This window comes from Lissotriton vulgaris, chromosome 1_1 (genome assembly GCF_964263255.1).
Source record: "Lissotriton vulgaris chromosome 1_1, aLisVul1.2, whole genome shotgun sequence".
Classification (NCBI taxonomy): Eukaryota; Metazoa; Chordata; class Amphibia; order Caudata; family Salamandridae; genus Lissotriton; species Lissotriton vulgaris.
The window spans coordinates 1951693993-1951709056 of NC_141685.1; the positions used below are offsets into that span (position 1 = coordinate 1951693993).

General features: G+C 46.0%; 1 long non-coding RNA gene across 1 annotated transcript; it reads right to left on the reverse strand.

The window, feature by feature from the left end:
* Window positions 1-10621: 10621 nt before the first annotated feature.
* On the reverse strand, window positions 10622-14598 carry LOC147751421 (uncharacterized). Its single transcript, XR_015300012.1, has 3 exons — window positions 14542-14598; window positions 11905-11984; window positions 10622-10645 (listed from the first exon to the last, which is right to left on the reverse strand). It is a non-coding gene; the product is annotated as an uncharacterized LOC147751421 (long non-coding RNA).
* Window positions 14599-15064: the final 466 nt, after the last annotated feature.

Genomic DNA, 15064 nt, shown 5'->3' on the forward strand with positions numbered 1-15064 from the left:
AAAGGCTGAGTTGACCCCTGGAAAATAAATCTGTGACCATGAGGTCCAACACAGGTCCCTACAGTGACCGCATTAGTCCACTAAGCCACCAGACCCGGCAATAGATTGGGCTCTCATAGCATTCATAGTCTCCCATAATTTTGATGTGACGCCCAGGTACCCCAATAAAGCATCCATGATGTACTTCATTACATGGAAAAATGATGTCTGCAAATGCAATGTTCTAAGGCAATCGAATGCTGAAATTCAGAAGTGAAATAACATAAAACATCTAAGAGCTTCAGGAGCGCTGGCATGGCTGTCTTTCCGCTTATAGGAGGATATAGATACTCCTTTCTGATGAGTCATATGGACATGATGATGTTCATGCCAAATACTTTTAGGATCTATACCTCCACTATGCTTTTATTGAGGGAGTTTCTTCGTGCACAGCGTGAACTCACAGGGCCATATTAGGAAGAACGGCGATAACATTATCGCCGCTGTAGTGGCAGGAAACTGCAGCTAAAGCAGTGATAAGGGGATTGATAATATGCCCTTGTGAATTCCCATAGAAGCACAGGTTTGATGTCCTGCACACCAGAACCTGGGCTTCTATTGGAATTCTCCCGGGCATATTATCAAGTTGCCGCTTTAGCAGCAATTTCCTGCCGCTAAAGCGGCTTTATCGCCGTTCTTGATAATATGGCCCACAACCTTTTCCATACTCTTCCTCCGACTCCATCTCCTACTCCTACCCCTGTTATCTTTTTCACGTGGCTGCTGTTCCGCTAACTTATGTTGCCTTATTTGTGCCAGTATTAGGAGTATGTGCTGCAGGTCCTGGGCCTGTCCTACAGCATTTGTGGTGAGATGAGTTATGTGCTGAGAGGCAACCATCAGCCTCCAAAGTGTGTTTGACAAATTTCCACCCGCATTCAGGAGATGCTAGGTTTACATGACACCGTCAGTGCTAAATATATGTTGTTTAGCTCTTTCTATAGTGCAAGCAAATTCGCGACAATTTTGTTATTTTGCTTTGTGTTTTTGTGGCACAAATTTGTATTGCTGGATTTGCACTTCATTTTCCTTGCAAGGTCACCATTAGTGTTCTTATCGTAATAGTATCAACTGACTTTCAAAATTTGTAATGATGTTAAAGAATGCAGTATTTCAGCTAATATTTTTCGTACCCCCAGCAAGGCTTCTTTAAATAGAGCAAAGTGTTTTGAATGTTTATGATACTTTTACTTTAGTGGGCTGCTTGTGCTATTGCTGGTACACGAGGTGCTCTCATGTATTCTTGGTCTACAGTACACCCTAACTGCCTGGTACGCTCGGGGACGCCGTATGAGGGTATTAGGCTAGTAGAGCAGACACATCGGATTATCATCACTTTATATGCAGATGATCTGCTATTCCTGAAGGACTCTGTTGCAGTGTTAGGGGGGGTGGCACATGATGGACGAGTTCGGCACACTCTCTGGGCTATGCGTTAACTGGCAGAAGTCACGACTCTTTCCGATGACAAGAGGTGCTCTGCCTCCCGAGGGCCTGGGAGACCTGCAGTGGGAACTGCGTTGTTTAAGGTACCTAGGGGTTAAAGTGTATCATGACCTCTCTGATGTTCAGGAGGGAAATGTGGGGTGGGGGACTCTGCGATCACTGAAAGGTTGTATGGCGATCTGGGGAACGCTGCCCCTGTCGGTGGCAGGGCGAATCTCCTTCATGAGAATGATAGCATTGCCCTGATTGCTATATTTTTTCACTACACTACCGGTGTTGATCCCCTGGGCGTCGTTTCGCTCCCTAGACTGTCTTATAACTACTTTTATCTGGGGGCCCAGCAGGAACAGAGTGGCCTTGGCAACGTTGAGAAGGGCACAAGCAGAGGGAGGGCTAGCAGTGCCGGATATGGAGAATTATTACTTGGCAGGGCAGCTCCAACGCCTCACGCAATGGGTGGCAGGTAGTCTAGACCCGGAAAGGAGGAAGCCTCCATTTAGCCCGGATAGGGCGGATGTCCTGAGCACGTTCATGGGCACCATTAACCAGCAAACAATAAGCTCTCCGGAGCACAGAGTAATAAGGAATTGCTGGGTCAGGTGTCTTCAAAAGACCAAAACCAAACGTCCTTACTCATCGGAGATGTCCGTGACGTACCTGGAGGCGCTCCCACATAGGGGTCACTGGTGGGATGAGAGGAATGGGTGCAAGCGGGAGTCACTAAGATAGGGGACTTGTACAGAGATGGGGAACATTCCGCAGGGACACGTTTTACTATATGGGGCGGTTACTGGGGCGATGTGAAGACACTGGGGTCAGGGGACAACTGAACCACCCACGCATTCTACTTACGAATACATAAGTCTAGCAGGAGGTGTAATCAAGGTGGTAACTTGCCTCTATCGAGCCATTCGGCGAGAATCCACGGAGCCGCTGGAGGGACTGAAGGACAAATGGGAGGCCGACGTTAGGGAGACAGCGCGCGTCACAGAGAAGGAGATCCCATGCACCCCTGGTCATGTGCTACTTAACTTATATCCCCACTCTGCTAAGACCAAGGTCATGGCCAGTTCCAAGACCTGGCATATATACTAGCAAAACGCAAACTAACAAGAAAGTGGAAGGCACTGGCGGGCCCAGGAGTGGTCAATTGGAAACGGGAACTAGAGAAGTGGGCAGGCTGCGAACATAGAATACTGCTTCGGAATGCAAAACGAGGCATAGGACGCCTGGAGAGGGCACAAGCTTAGGGAGTATTGGTAGACGACCTGAAGAACATAGACCAAGAATCTGCCCCCAGCACGCCGCAGGCCCAGGCTCGACTGGCCAGCCCAGATAGCCAAGGCCAAGAAGGTAGTGAAGGGGCAGCATGAGCAGACCATAGCACCCTAGCTTTCACGGACATGGAGACTTATATGAGTCTGGCCCACGGCTTGGACTATAAAGAGCGAGGCCAAGACCACACATACAGCGAGAGGCATCATGGCGGGTTAGTCGGCAGCAGCGAGGGAGGGGGCGGCCGGGGGATAGTTGAGGGGGAACTGTTAACCTGTTATACTAAATGGCGATTCGTTACAGTTAGAACTGCATAGCACGGCAGAAAGGCGAATTGCAAGAGGAGATATGGACAAAAGACCAATTGAACAGATAAAAATAGCGGTTGGAAATGTTCACTGAGAGTATAAATGAAAGAGAAGAGAACTGTGTGTGTAATGCTGATACCTAAATTACAATGAAGTATGTTTAAAAATAATACAGTACACCCTAAGGCCACTCTTCTGCAATATTAGGAACGAATATTAAATAAATGAACAGAATTTCTAAATAGACAATATTTTTTATAATGGAACACATAGTGGATCTTTGACCACTGACTGCACATTTACACTTTGGTCAGAAGAAACATTTACTTTACAAAAGGTGTAAAATTCAGTATTTGAATTTATATGCATTTATTTATTTTTATGATATTTATATCTGATAGTTCTTGGACAGTGAAATGAGTCATGGCACCGAGACAAAGTACAAATTTAGAAGCCCTGCACAGGCGATACAACAACACAAAAATCAAATGGTTAAAGAAAACACCACAATATATCAACAGAAAAGGGAAGTATAAACAGATAACTGAAGTCCAGATCATTCTGAATTGCCTCAGCAATCTGCATGATATTTCATTGTCTGGGGACATTATAACAGGAGGATAGTCCCCAGCATATTCACATTTGATCTTGGTGCAATAAAAGTGTAGCAAGAGGATAGAGCACAGAGCGTAACAAGGTACATAGTGATCTGACTTCTGCCTATAAATTATTTGGTTTACTAGAGAGATGAATTCTTTGTTCAGCAGCTAACCAGTTCAGTTCCTGGCATACAGGAGAGACATGATCAAATCCGTGAAGATGTCTGACAACACTGCCCCCAAAAATCTACATACACTGGGAAGCTGCTAAAATATTATCAGACAGGCTTAAATAAAAACTGCTACAGGAGGTCAGCCTGGAGAGTGTGAAAGAAGCAACAAAAGCATGAGGTTTTTTAGAAAGGAATTGCAACATTTTTGATATTAAGCGCAGATGAGAGACTTACGTTACGACTCTACGAGCCGACCAACCAACAAATTTTTTAAGTGAGAACTCCTGATCAACATACAATCTTTTTAATATTGGTGACAGGTGTAGACACTATCTCCATGCAGTCTGGCCATAGTCTTACATACAGGTGTCCACCATTTCTACCTACAAAAAAAACATGTTTTTTTGTATTGACTTTTAGCAAGTTGTCTCCTTCTGTTGGCTGGCCACAGACAGCCCTTCATTCTGAATGTGAAAGCTGAACATTGCATATCAATCAATCAATCAATCCTCTCACTTGTAAAGCGCATTACTTACCTGTGAGGGTCTAAAAGCGCTGGGGGTAGGGGAGTGCTGCTACTGTTCAAAGAGCCAGGTTTTGAGGAGTCTTCTGAAGGTCAGTAGGTCTTGGGTCTGCCGTAGGTGGGTGGAGAGGGTGTTCCAGGTCTTGGCGGCAAGGTGGGAGAAAGATCTGCCACTGGCCCTCTTTCTTTGGATGTGGGGTACAGTAGCGAGGGCGAGGCCGGTGGAGCAGAGCTTGTGGGTGGGGGTGTAGAAGCTGAGTCGTCGTTTGAGGTATGCTGGTCCGGTGTTGTGGAGTGCCTTGTGTGCGTGGGTGAGGAGCTTGAAGGTTATCCTTTTATTGATGTGGAGCCAGTGCAGGTCTCTCAGGTGGGGTTTGATGTGGCTGCGTCGGGGGTGTCAAGGATCAGGCTTGCAGAGGCGTTCTAGATGCGTTGCAGCTGTCTCAGGAGTTTGGCTGAGGTTCCTGCGTAGAGGCTTTTCCGTAGTCCAATCTGATGCTGACGAGGGCCTGGGTGACCGCTCTTCTTGTTCCGGTGGGGATCCATTTGTAGATCCTGCAGAGCATGCAGAGGATGTTGAAGCAGGAGGCGGAGACGGTGTTGACACGAGCTATCTGAGTCCAAAGTTGGTGAGGTTGTCGATCAGGGTGGTGGAGTTGGTGTTGTTGTTGTTCTCGAGGTGGAAGTTCAAGTCCCCGATTAGGATGTAGTCCGTGGAGAGGATGACTTGTGTGCTGATGAAGTCGGCAATAGAGTTGCTGAACTGTGGTGGAGGTCCGGGAGTTCTGTAGAGGAGGGTTCCTCTGAAGCTGGTGTTGAGTTCGGTGTGGATCTAGAAGTGCAGGTTTTCGGCGGTGCTGAGGGTGTCATCGGTGTTGGTCAAGACTCTGAGGGTGTTCTTGTGGACGATGGCGATTCCTCCTCCTACTCCGTTGGTGTGATCCCTGCGGGTGATCTTGTAGCCGTCCAGGATTGCTATGACGATGTCGGGTGATGAGGCAGAGTTCAGCCAGGTCTCTGTCAGGAAGGCGACGTATAGAGAGGTTGAGTCGAGAAGGTCCCAGAGTTCAACGGCGTGTTTGCCCGCTGAGCGGGTGTTGAGGAGGATGCATATAAGGTAGTTCGGTTCTTTCCTGGACGGAGGTTTGGCAGGCAGATGCTGGTGAAGCTGCAGTTCCGACAGGGGAAGGGTCCCTGGGTGCGCTTTGGGGTGGCCCGGTAGCAGGTGTGTTCTCGTCCGGAAATGAGTGGGTTGAGGGTGCTGGCATCATACCGGGGTTGGGTGTCATGGTGTTCCCGGGGGTCAGGGGTTCTGGAGCTGGGAGCGGTCCAGGCGCAGACGGGCGCAGACGGGCTTGGATTAGGCGCACCTTAGGCCGTGCAGAGTCTGCCATAAGAAGGGGAGGTGGGATCCAGCTGGGATAATGTTCTCCAACTGGATGATCTTTCCAAGTCACATAAAGGGCACTTATATGCAGCAACGTGTACACTACTTATGCCTTTGCTGATCTGAAAGCGGAGAGTGACAAAGTCTGCAACTGGCCTCAACCCCACTTCTCCAATATCTATCTTGACAAGGCACTGAATCTGTCTCTTGGGGTCCATTGTCATGGAAGTGACAGAGAGGTCAAGCAAGATCACTCAAATTGTTGAGGGTGTTACTGTCCTTGTCTAATGCAATAGCCACGGTAGTGACAATGCAATGGTGTGAGAATTAGGGGTGATGGTTGAGGAGGGTGGGAGCCCTTCTCAAGCAACAGCCACAATCCCTGTCAGGGTGAACCACTAAAGTCACTAAATTAACCGGAGTTTAACCCTCTGGTAGCTTGGCAGTACATAAATAGTGATAAAGTGAGAACACCACACAAGAAAAATCCCAAGCCAATTTAGAAAAATAGAGTACATTTTGATAAATGATTTGACCTCAAAATGACAAACATAGACCGAGAGTGGTGAATTTATAAAGTTTAAAGTGAAAGCTAGCGCCTAAAATATCAATGACGGACTTCTAGTTCTGCAAGACTGAGACTAAGTCGAAAGTTATGGCCGATGGTTCGGATACACAAAGTGGCTTGTGCCCAGTCTCTGCTTACCCTCAGACTAAGAAGAAACTTAGGGCCAGATGTATCAAGGCTTTTGCGACTCGCAAAGGCTGAAAATCGCAGATTTTCGGCCTTTGCGACTCGCAAACGGCCGTTTTGCGATATTTCACATGTATGAAATAATCGCAATTTATTTAATCGCAATTATTTGCGATTCCTTCTTTTGCATAGCATTTAAGGAATCGCAAATTTTGCGATTCCTTAAATGATATGTATGACACATTTTTGGTGTGCGAATTTGTGTAAAAAAATCGCATTTTACCATCAACTTGTAGTTGGTGGTAAATTGCGATTTTTTACAAAAAAGCCCTAATTGGCATTTGTAAGGGTGGCATGTGACACTCATACATGCCCATTGGGCATGTATGTGTGCCACATGCACACACATGTAGATTTGAGGGGTGCAGCAGGGTGTCTTTGAGACACCCCTGCACCCTTGAAATAATTCTCAAATTGCGATTAGCAAATTGCGAATTCGCAATTTGAGAATTACTGCACAATCATTCCTATGGGCCTCCTGGCCCATAGAAATGAATGGGAAAATTATTCCTTAATTGCGATTAGCAATTTGCTAATCGCAATTAAGGAATTTTAAGGAATCGCTAAAAAATAGCAAAATTCTACATACATACCATTTTGCACTTCTCAAATAGCGATTCCTTAACAATCGCTATTAGAGAAGTGCAAAATGGTTTCTTGATACATCTGCCCCAAAGAGAGAAAATGTCTGAGATGCTAAAGGTCAGCTGAGCGAGACAGCTGGCGGTGTCTGAGTAGGAGACATCACAGTTGAGTAGTCACTGGACAATGTTGTGATGAAAATTCCTTTGTTCAGGCTTAGTCGCTTTTTTAGAAGGAAAAAATCTCCAAAGAGATGAAGCTGCAGCCTATAGTCCATGAAGGGTTCACAAGGTTAGATACCCCTTCTGGGTGGAGCCTCTGAAAGGATTTGCTACTGCGGAGAAAAACATAGTGGGAGGTGCCACAAAATCAAGAGAGCCAGCAATGCACCTTGGGCAGAACAATGAGCAGGTAGATCCCAAAGAGAAGAGCAAGGTTCAGGCTCAGAGCGGGTTTCAGACAGGAAAGCAGTCCTTCTTGGTGCAGTAGAGCAGTCCTTTTCAAGTACGCAGCAGGCCACAGCAGCAGCTAGTCATTCCGCAGGTCTAGGAGTAAACTGAAGAGTGGGTCTGAGGTCTCCTTTTTAGGTCTCGCCTAGACAGTGCTTGCACTGTCTCTCCGAGACACGCAGTATACACTTTAGTGTGGAAGCTTCGTGGAAGCTCCGCCCACTATCCGCCCATCTTTGTAATTGGCTTAGGTCAGTAAACGGTGGCTTTCGATTTGTTAAAGGATTGTTAGTCCCTCCTCATGACGATTACGTCGTCATTTGTATACTTCCAAGGCTACTGGACCCTTTACTCACCGCACTTCTTCCTTGCCGGTGTCTGTCGTTTCGAGCTCCCAGTTTGTAAGCGCTCCCCCTGCGTGTATGTGCATGCCCAGCATGCTACGCAACTGCATTCTGCACTTTGTCTTGAATACAGGTCTTTTTCAGCTGCAGTTTTAGTGCGCATGCAATCATTGCGTGCATGCACATTTGTCATTGAATTAGCCTTCCAGGGACAAGCTGCGCTTAATTGACTGGGCGCACTCTCCACCCTCAGGACTGCTGCAGCCTCCCATCCCAGCGAAACAAGAGGCCCCTGAGCAGAGAGCGCTTAGATTAGAAAAGGTATTACAGGCAGTAGTGATAACAAGACACGCTTTGTCTGGGGTGTGTTCACCGCATCCCTCTTATCTGTTCGCCAAAAAGCAAAGTTAACGGCTGTTCCCTGAGCACACCCAGAAAGAGGCAAATCAAAGCAGCTCATCCTGCCCTGACACCCTAAACTCTGCTGCAGGTTAACACCTGGAGCTTCTTGAGACACAAATCACGGGCTCTCTTGCCTCAAGCTGATGCTGATAAACTATCTACAGTAATGGGGCTTCATTTCACAATAATAAAAACCAGGACGCAAATGATTCACTTGCAGTACTGTGAATACATGCAAACTCATTTCCTTGTTTTATTTATTAAGTGTGCAGCAGTCATTTGGGGCTCGCCGCTGTCTGAGTTGCTTTTAGCCGCTCCCTTCCTCCCTCATCCCGTTAGCATTATGTTATTTCGGGTAACCCTGGGCGTAGTTCGCGGAGTCGGACTCCGCGGAGCTCCGCAAAGACGTAGTTGCACTCCGTGAACTACGCGTAGCTCCGCAGCCATGCGGAGTTGCTTGCTGGGCCCGTTCGCGTGCCGTTTTTCGTCTTCGGGAGCGCGGTGCGCGTGTTCGGGGCGTTGCCTGCATGCTTGGGATGGCTAGCGCGCTAAGTTACCCCAGAAGTTTGTCCCGCCTGCTTGCGTTCCCTTATTTCCTGTTCCGGGTCACAATTAACGTGGTCGCGTTGTGCAAGACATGTTCGGGAACTCATATTCTCGTTCGCACTACAAAAGTGCGTGATCGCGCTAAATACCCATGCGGTCGCGATGGGCGCAGCCATCTTGGATCACACACTCTGGCTATGGTTTTGGGCCTACTTTTGCATCTTGTTGAAATCTCTTTAATCCTTGTCTTTTTACCCACTTTTTCCAACTTTCTTTAGTTATTACCTATTTCTCTCTGTGCCTAGGTTTATATTTTTCTTTTTATTTCTACTTTTACAACTTTTCTATTGCTTTATTTTACTTCCTTCTTTTACCTTGCTTCTTCTTTCCCCTACCTTTTTGTCTTCAACTTTTCTTCTCCCCTCCACCCAGAACCATGGTCAAGGGCGCCAGCAGCAGCGGCGGCTCAAAGGGCAAGGCGCCAGTGCCCCAAAAAACCCGGCTGCCTTGCGGCAGAATGCGCCCCCTAGGGGTGAGGCCCCGCCAACTTTTTGGGGAGGAGGAGGTGGCTGCCCTGGTGTTTTTTATCCAGCGCTACCTCCCCTTGATGTTGGCAGCAGGTGGCAGGCCCGGCTCCGGCTACCACCATATTGAGGAGCGTCTCCGGCGGTGGGTGAAGGTGCGCCGGGCAGTCTTCCGCTGCTCCGGTATCCGGCGTACCCACCATCAGCTGACCCACCGTTGGGCAGACATTTTGGACCAGGAGCAGGACCTGTTGGACCTGCTTGGCGTCGAGGTCGTGGGTCTTGGTGAGTGGCTACCCAAAAAAAAAGTTTGTTTATAATATATATCTCTATAGTAGTATAAGTATTGTTATTGTATCTTTGTAAATCTTGGCTGAATAAATAACGCGATGACTGTTGCTCCTAGTTACATTTCCGATGTATTCCGTTATTATATCTACTGTAATTGTATGACACTGGTCTGTGCTGCGCTTTTTCATCTTCACTGACTCTTGCGTGTTCAATTTGGCGCTAGCTTTTGCTGTTTATTGGTGTGAGATTTTCTTTATTGTAGAGAACTGAAGTTAGTTAATGCTATTATATAGTCTTGTCCCCTTCCTTTGTCCGTCAGTGAAATAGCCGTTGATGGATAATTGTACGTGTTTGCAATGCATATTGTATCATTTTTTTTTCACGGCCTTCTCTTCTGCATGAATCCTCCTCTGGCAATGAATGCAAAAGTTACTTTGTTCTTCTTACCTCAGCCAGGGCCGGATTTAGGCATGTTCAAGCTGTGCAACTGCACAGGGCCACCAAACGCCAGGGGCCACCCCACCAATATATATCCTTAATGTAATAATCCTCAGAGGATGGATACATATTTGCGTGGCGGCCCCTGGCAGGGATTTGGTGCCTCCGGCTCTGTTCCACTTCCAAACACCCTGACTCCCCCCTCTTCACTGGCCTCCGTGCTCCGCCCCGACCTCCTCTTCCGGGCCCCCCACCTACGCTCCCTGGCCAGGAGTCCAGGACCACCATGAGCCTAGAGCCGCCCCTGCCTCAGCCCTCCATAGAACTGATGTAGTTTGTTTATTGAGTGGGTAGGGCAGCAGTAGCATTCAGTCAGTAGCAAAACAAAATATGATGCCATGAACGTACAATTTTGTGTTAGTAAGTATGTCTCCTCCTTGTGATCTATGCGTTTTGCTGGCAAAAAATGAAAAAGAAATGGCTACTTACAGATAATTGATTGATTACCCCATTCTTGAATCGGTGGTGTTGTTCAGGTGTTACTGCCTCTGTGTTACTTAGTAATCTGCAATCAGAATGTTTATGGAACATTTGATTTGTTTTCTCCAAGTATATACACTAGTCAGTGAATCATGCAAGGCAGTAGTCATTTGGTAGACCAATGTTTGTTTCTTTTAATGTTATAGCAGTGGTTTTTGAAATGCTGTCTATGTTTCACAGCACTCAATGTTTTCCTCTTTCTTTATTATTATTTCTTGCATGAACCACAGAACCCAGGGGCAAGCAGAAGACTGGGACCGAGTTGGCGGGTGAACGCGAAGAGCCACAGGCACAGAGCTCCTCTACTGAGGATCCTGCTGCTGTCCCCAGTAAGTCCAACAGTGTTTTCTTTTGGAACAATGATATTTCCCTCACTTTCTAACGGAGCTTTTTTTCCAACCGATTAATGACATTTCACCTAACTAAATTTTGACAAATGCTTGTTTGGTTTTATGTTTTCAAAATTTTGGGTGTTACTATCTGTCCCTGCCTTTCTGTTCCTTGAAAGAGCCTCTCCTATGACTCTCTGTGCTACTACTAGACTGTCTGTAGGTAAGCTTGCCCTGTTGCCCACTCTTTAGTTAAGGTATGAATCTTTCCAAAAAATCTGTGATAGAAGAGCGGAAGGCACAGGGTCCACTCCTGTCTTATGCTTTTTCCTCTGTAATGTCTCTTCTTTGCCAATTGACACCAACCAAGTATGCATCCAGATGTTGGTCTACTATTTTGTAAGCGTTAGTAATGAATACCACTACTACTCTTGCGGGTATTCTTCTATGCAGTCACATACATAACTATGTATGCACCACAAAATTGGATGTTGTTGGTGATAGGCAGGTTGGACCTTACTTACTTACAGTCTTACACCTCAGTCACAGAACTCAGAGGAACCCACAATTCAATGAACGACAACCTATATGGGCTCAGTCATTGGTCAATTATTCAATTACCCCTTTCCAGAACCCCAATATGAAGATGCCAAATGCTTTTATTACACAATCCATAACCTAAGTAACCCCCTTTTGCTCACTCTCTCGTGTAAGTCTACAAGACAACAGACACTGAAAATATACTTCCGAGTCAATGTGGTACTTGAAAACCTTTATTTTGTTAGAAGTAACTATGTAAGTAACATCAATGTTTTTAAGTTGTTCCGTGAAATACGCAAGGCCAGGGCCACCAGAAAAAATCCAGAGTTAAAAAAGGCTGAATAAAAAGTAATCTACATTTGTACAGCTACCAGTGCACGATAGGGAAATGTGGGAAATGTCGGAGACCCCTCACCATTGAACGTATACTGGTTGCATATGCCTCTTTTTGGTAAGCTCTGGAAATCTTTGCTTCGTAGAAGGAAATCTTCTCATCTGTCGAAAGATAATGACAAAAGTGGTGCACGTTAGACAGTATGAAAACATTACATACATTTATTCAACGTTTTTAGCTGTCATGCTAAAAAAAAGGTGTAACCTGAGGCTGAAAGCAAACTCGATTCCACAATCCACATTCAAAAAGTAAATACGGGCCTTTCTATTTTCCAAACTCTTCAGGTGTATGCTTTGAACTATCATGTGTCTTCAAAGGCGTCTTCTCGTACTGCGCAACAAGCTGTGAGGTAGCATGCACAAAACTGTAGACATGTCATTGATGTACAAACTGGTTAGGTTACATGGTTCAGTCTAACTTTCCAAGGACTAGAGTAGCAGTGTAGATGAGATGAGCTTGGGTACCATACCATACCAAATAAATGCTAATATGTGTAGTGTGTTACTTACTCTGCTGTACTAGGCAATGTGTACTACTACTGATTACGTACGTTGTACTTAACTGTTTTGCAGAACTCCATTCTTGGTGAACAAGTACAATGGGTGCTGTGCATCCATCTAAAAAGGTGTACTAAATTACTTATTTTTATTTGTGCAGAACCGGTACCATCCACCAGTGCCGACGGGGGCAGCGGCGCCGTGACGGCGTCAGCAGAGGCGATCCCGGAGGGGAATGGAGGACCAGAGGCACCTACAGCAGCACCGGCAGCACCGGGGGAGGAGGCAACAACGGTGGGCGATGGTAAGTTACATTCAATAGTGATCCGCATTACTTGGTGGGTGGGGAAAACTTCCTCACTGTAGTCTGATATTTATAATGAACTTGAAGTTCAACTTGACAATATATGACGCCACCTTTGTCATTACCAAGCTTAACAAAAGCATTACCACCGGCGAGAATTGATAAAATAAGTTATACAGGCCTCTTCTATGTGACTACAACTCAGCTGTGAAAGGTTGGTGGCAGACTAAAAAAGTCTTATCCACAACATTACATGACCGCGACGGATTAACAGGAGATTGATTTTAAGTATGATGAAAGGAGCAAGGAAAAAGCACCAATCATATAATATAGAAGGATACTTTGGAATCAGCAATGCAGGTGTTTGAGAGCAGTTGGATGCGTGGGTTGTTGTGGAAGCATAGAAAGGGGGAAAACACAGCTGCCTGCGTGGGTGGGAGACACATCCAATATCGGTGGTTAGTGGATAGTGGATACTAGTGTTGGCAGCGGTGTTTTGGTTAAACCCAAAGGCAAGGGAAGGAGGGGACGACTGGATGCATTCCGGGTCGTTGCTGGCGAAACACAAACCACCTAACGTTTGTTGGCGATATAAAGAATGATAGTCTCTAGAGTAGACATTTACTAGTACTAGCTGGCCACTGTTAATTAATGTTAGTTTGAGACTGTCACTTTTCCCGGAAGCACAGAGTATATGATATAAAAAAACGAGATATGAAAAAGACAGGTGTTCGTATGTGACCGTTGAAGTACACCCATGCTATGTTACTAGGGCAGGCATAATGCCGTGCCAAAAAGTCAGACAAATGAAGTATATAAGACGTAGAATGTTCAAGATAGATAAAACAACATTTTAGGTACTCAACTTGCTTGCTATTGCTACTGTACTGTGCCGCCCACTATGTGTTGGATACATTTTGTGTTCTTGATTTGCTGGGATTTTTGATTACAACAATTCTGTCTCTTTCTTTATAGTTACTCCTTCTAAACCAACGAGGAAGGAGCTGGCAGTCCGGGCCCGTCAGCGGAAACTGCAGGCCATCGTTGAGGCCTACCGCCGGCTGGTGGCTCAGGCCGAGGAGGAGGAGGAGGAGGCGGCGGCAGCAGCTGCTGCCTCTTCCAATGCCCCGGCCCCCAAGCCTGCAGGAGTACGTCGGCGTGGTCAGGCAGCCGCCCGCCGCCAGATTTTCCCCGCATCGTCCACCCCCCCACAACAACATGGCTGCCAATGTAGGTGCCGCCAGTTCCAGAGAAAAATTCTCCTCCGGGTAGCCAGGCTGGAGGCTCAAAGTAGTCAGACAAAAAGACAAATAGAGGAGCGTGTAAAGATCCTGGTGGATCAACACTTAAAAGCCCGCCGGCTATGAGATGGACCCTGTTTGCCCCTTTTTCAATCCTTTTGTTGGTGGGTGGGAATTGGGTGTTGGGTTTTTACTTTTTTTTTACATTACATTGAGCGTGGGAATTTGGTTGGGGTTAGGGGAGGCGGATAGGGACAGCTGTGGTGTACGATTTATATATATTTTATTTTTGTATCATCTTTAGTTATATATTACATTATGTTAAAAATAAACGAGAAACAAAGTTATGTTCAAAAGAAAACATTTGAAGTTCATTTGCGTTTCTTGGGGGGTTGGAGGGGGGAGTGTTTCACCAAATAATGTACGTTGTGCAACCTCGCAAGGTTTAATTTGGCCATGCAGGTCGGCGGACAGTGCTTTTTAATAATAAAATATATTGCCCACATCTTTAACATGCAAACAGATAGATGCGGTAAACCCTCACCGAGTTATATTTGTAGTATTAGAAGAACGACCAGTCTGTCTTGCGTTATACCTCACTGCAAACTTATCTTACCTGTGATTGCTGATGAGATGATGATGATTTATCATGAAGTGTGGCACTGCAAGGGCTGCAGTTGATTTCCAAGACAATGGCGAAGAATCTGTGGTTCAGAATCAGAACTTCTGTGATAGTAGTAGACAGACCCTGCCAGTAGCATTTAGAGACAAAAAGAAAGAGGCAGTCATTTGCGTGACAGACAATGTGGGGGTAGTATAAGTAAGTACAGTACATTGCATGGGTGACCCAATATTGCAACTGCTAAACTGAAACAAAACAATGGTTTTGGGGACTGGAAACTAAGTGCAAGAGAAGATAAGAAGAAGTTCAACTTTACTTGTAGCACTCACGGCAACGTCAAACTTTTCTAAATCATAATGCTTTAAACTTTAAACCCAAAAAATTACGCCAATTCATTAGATGCATTCGTTGTTTGATGTTAATGGTAAATTATTTGGCGTTATACACAGAGCTTGAGTTGGGAAGCCGCAGAAGATCCTGGCCATGCCTTGTTGACATTTCACTATTGTTGCTTTCA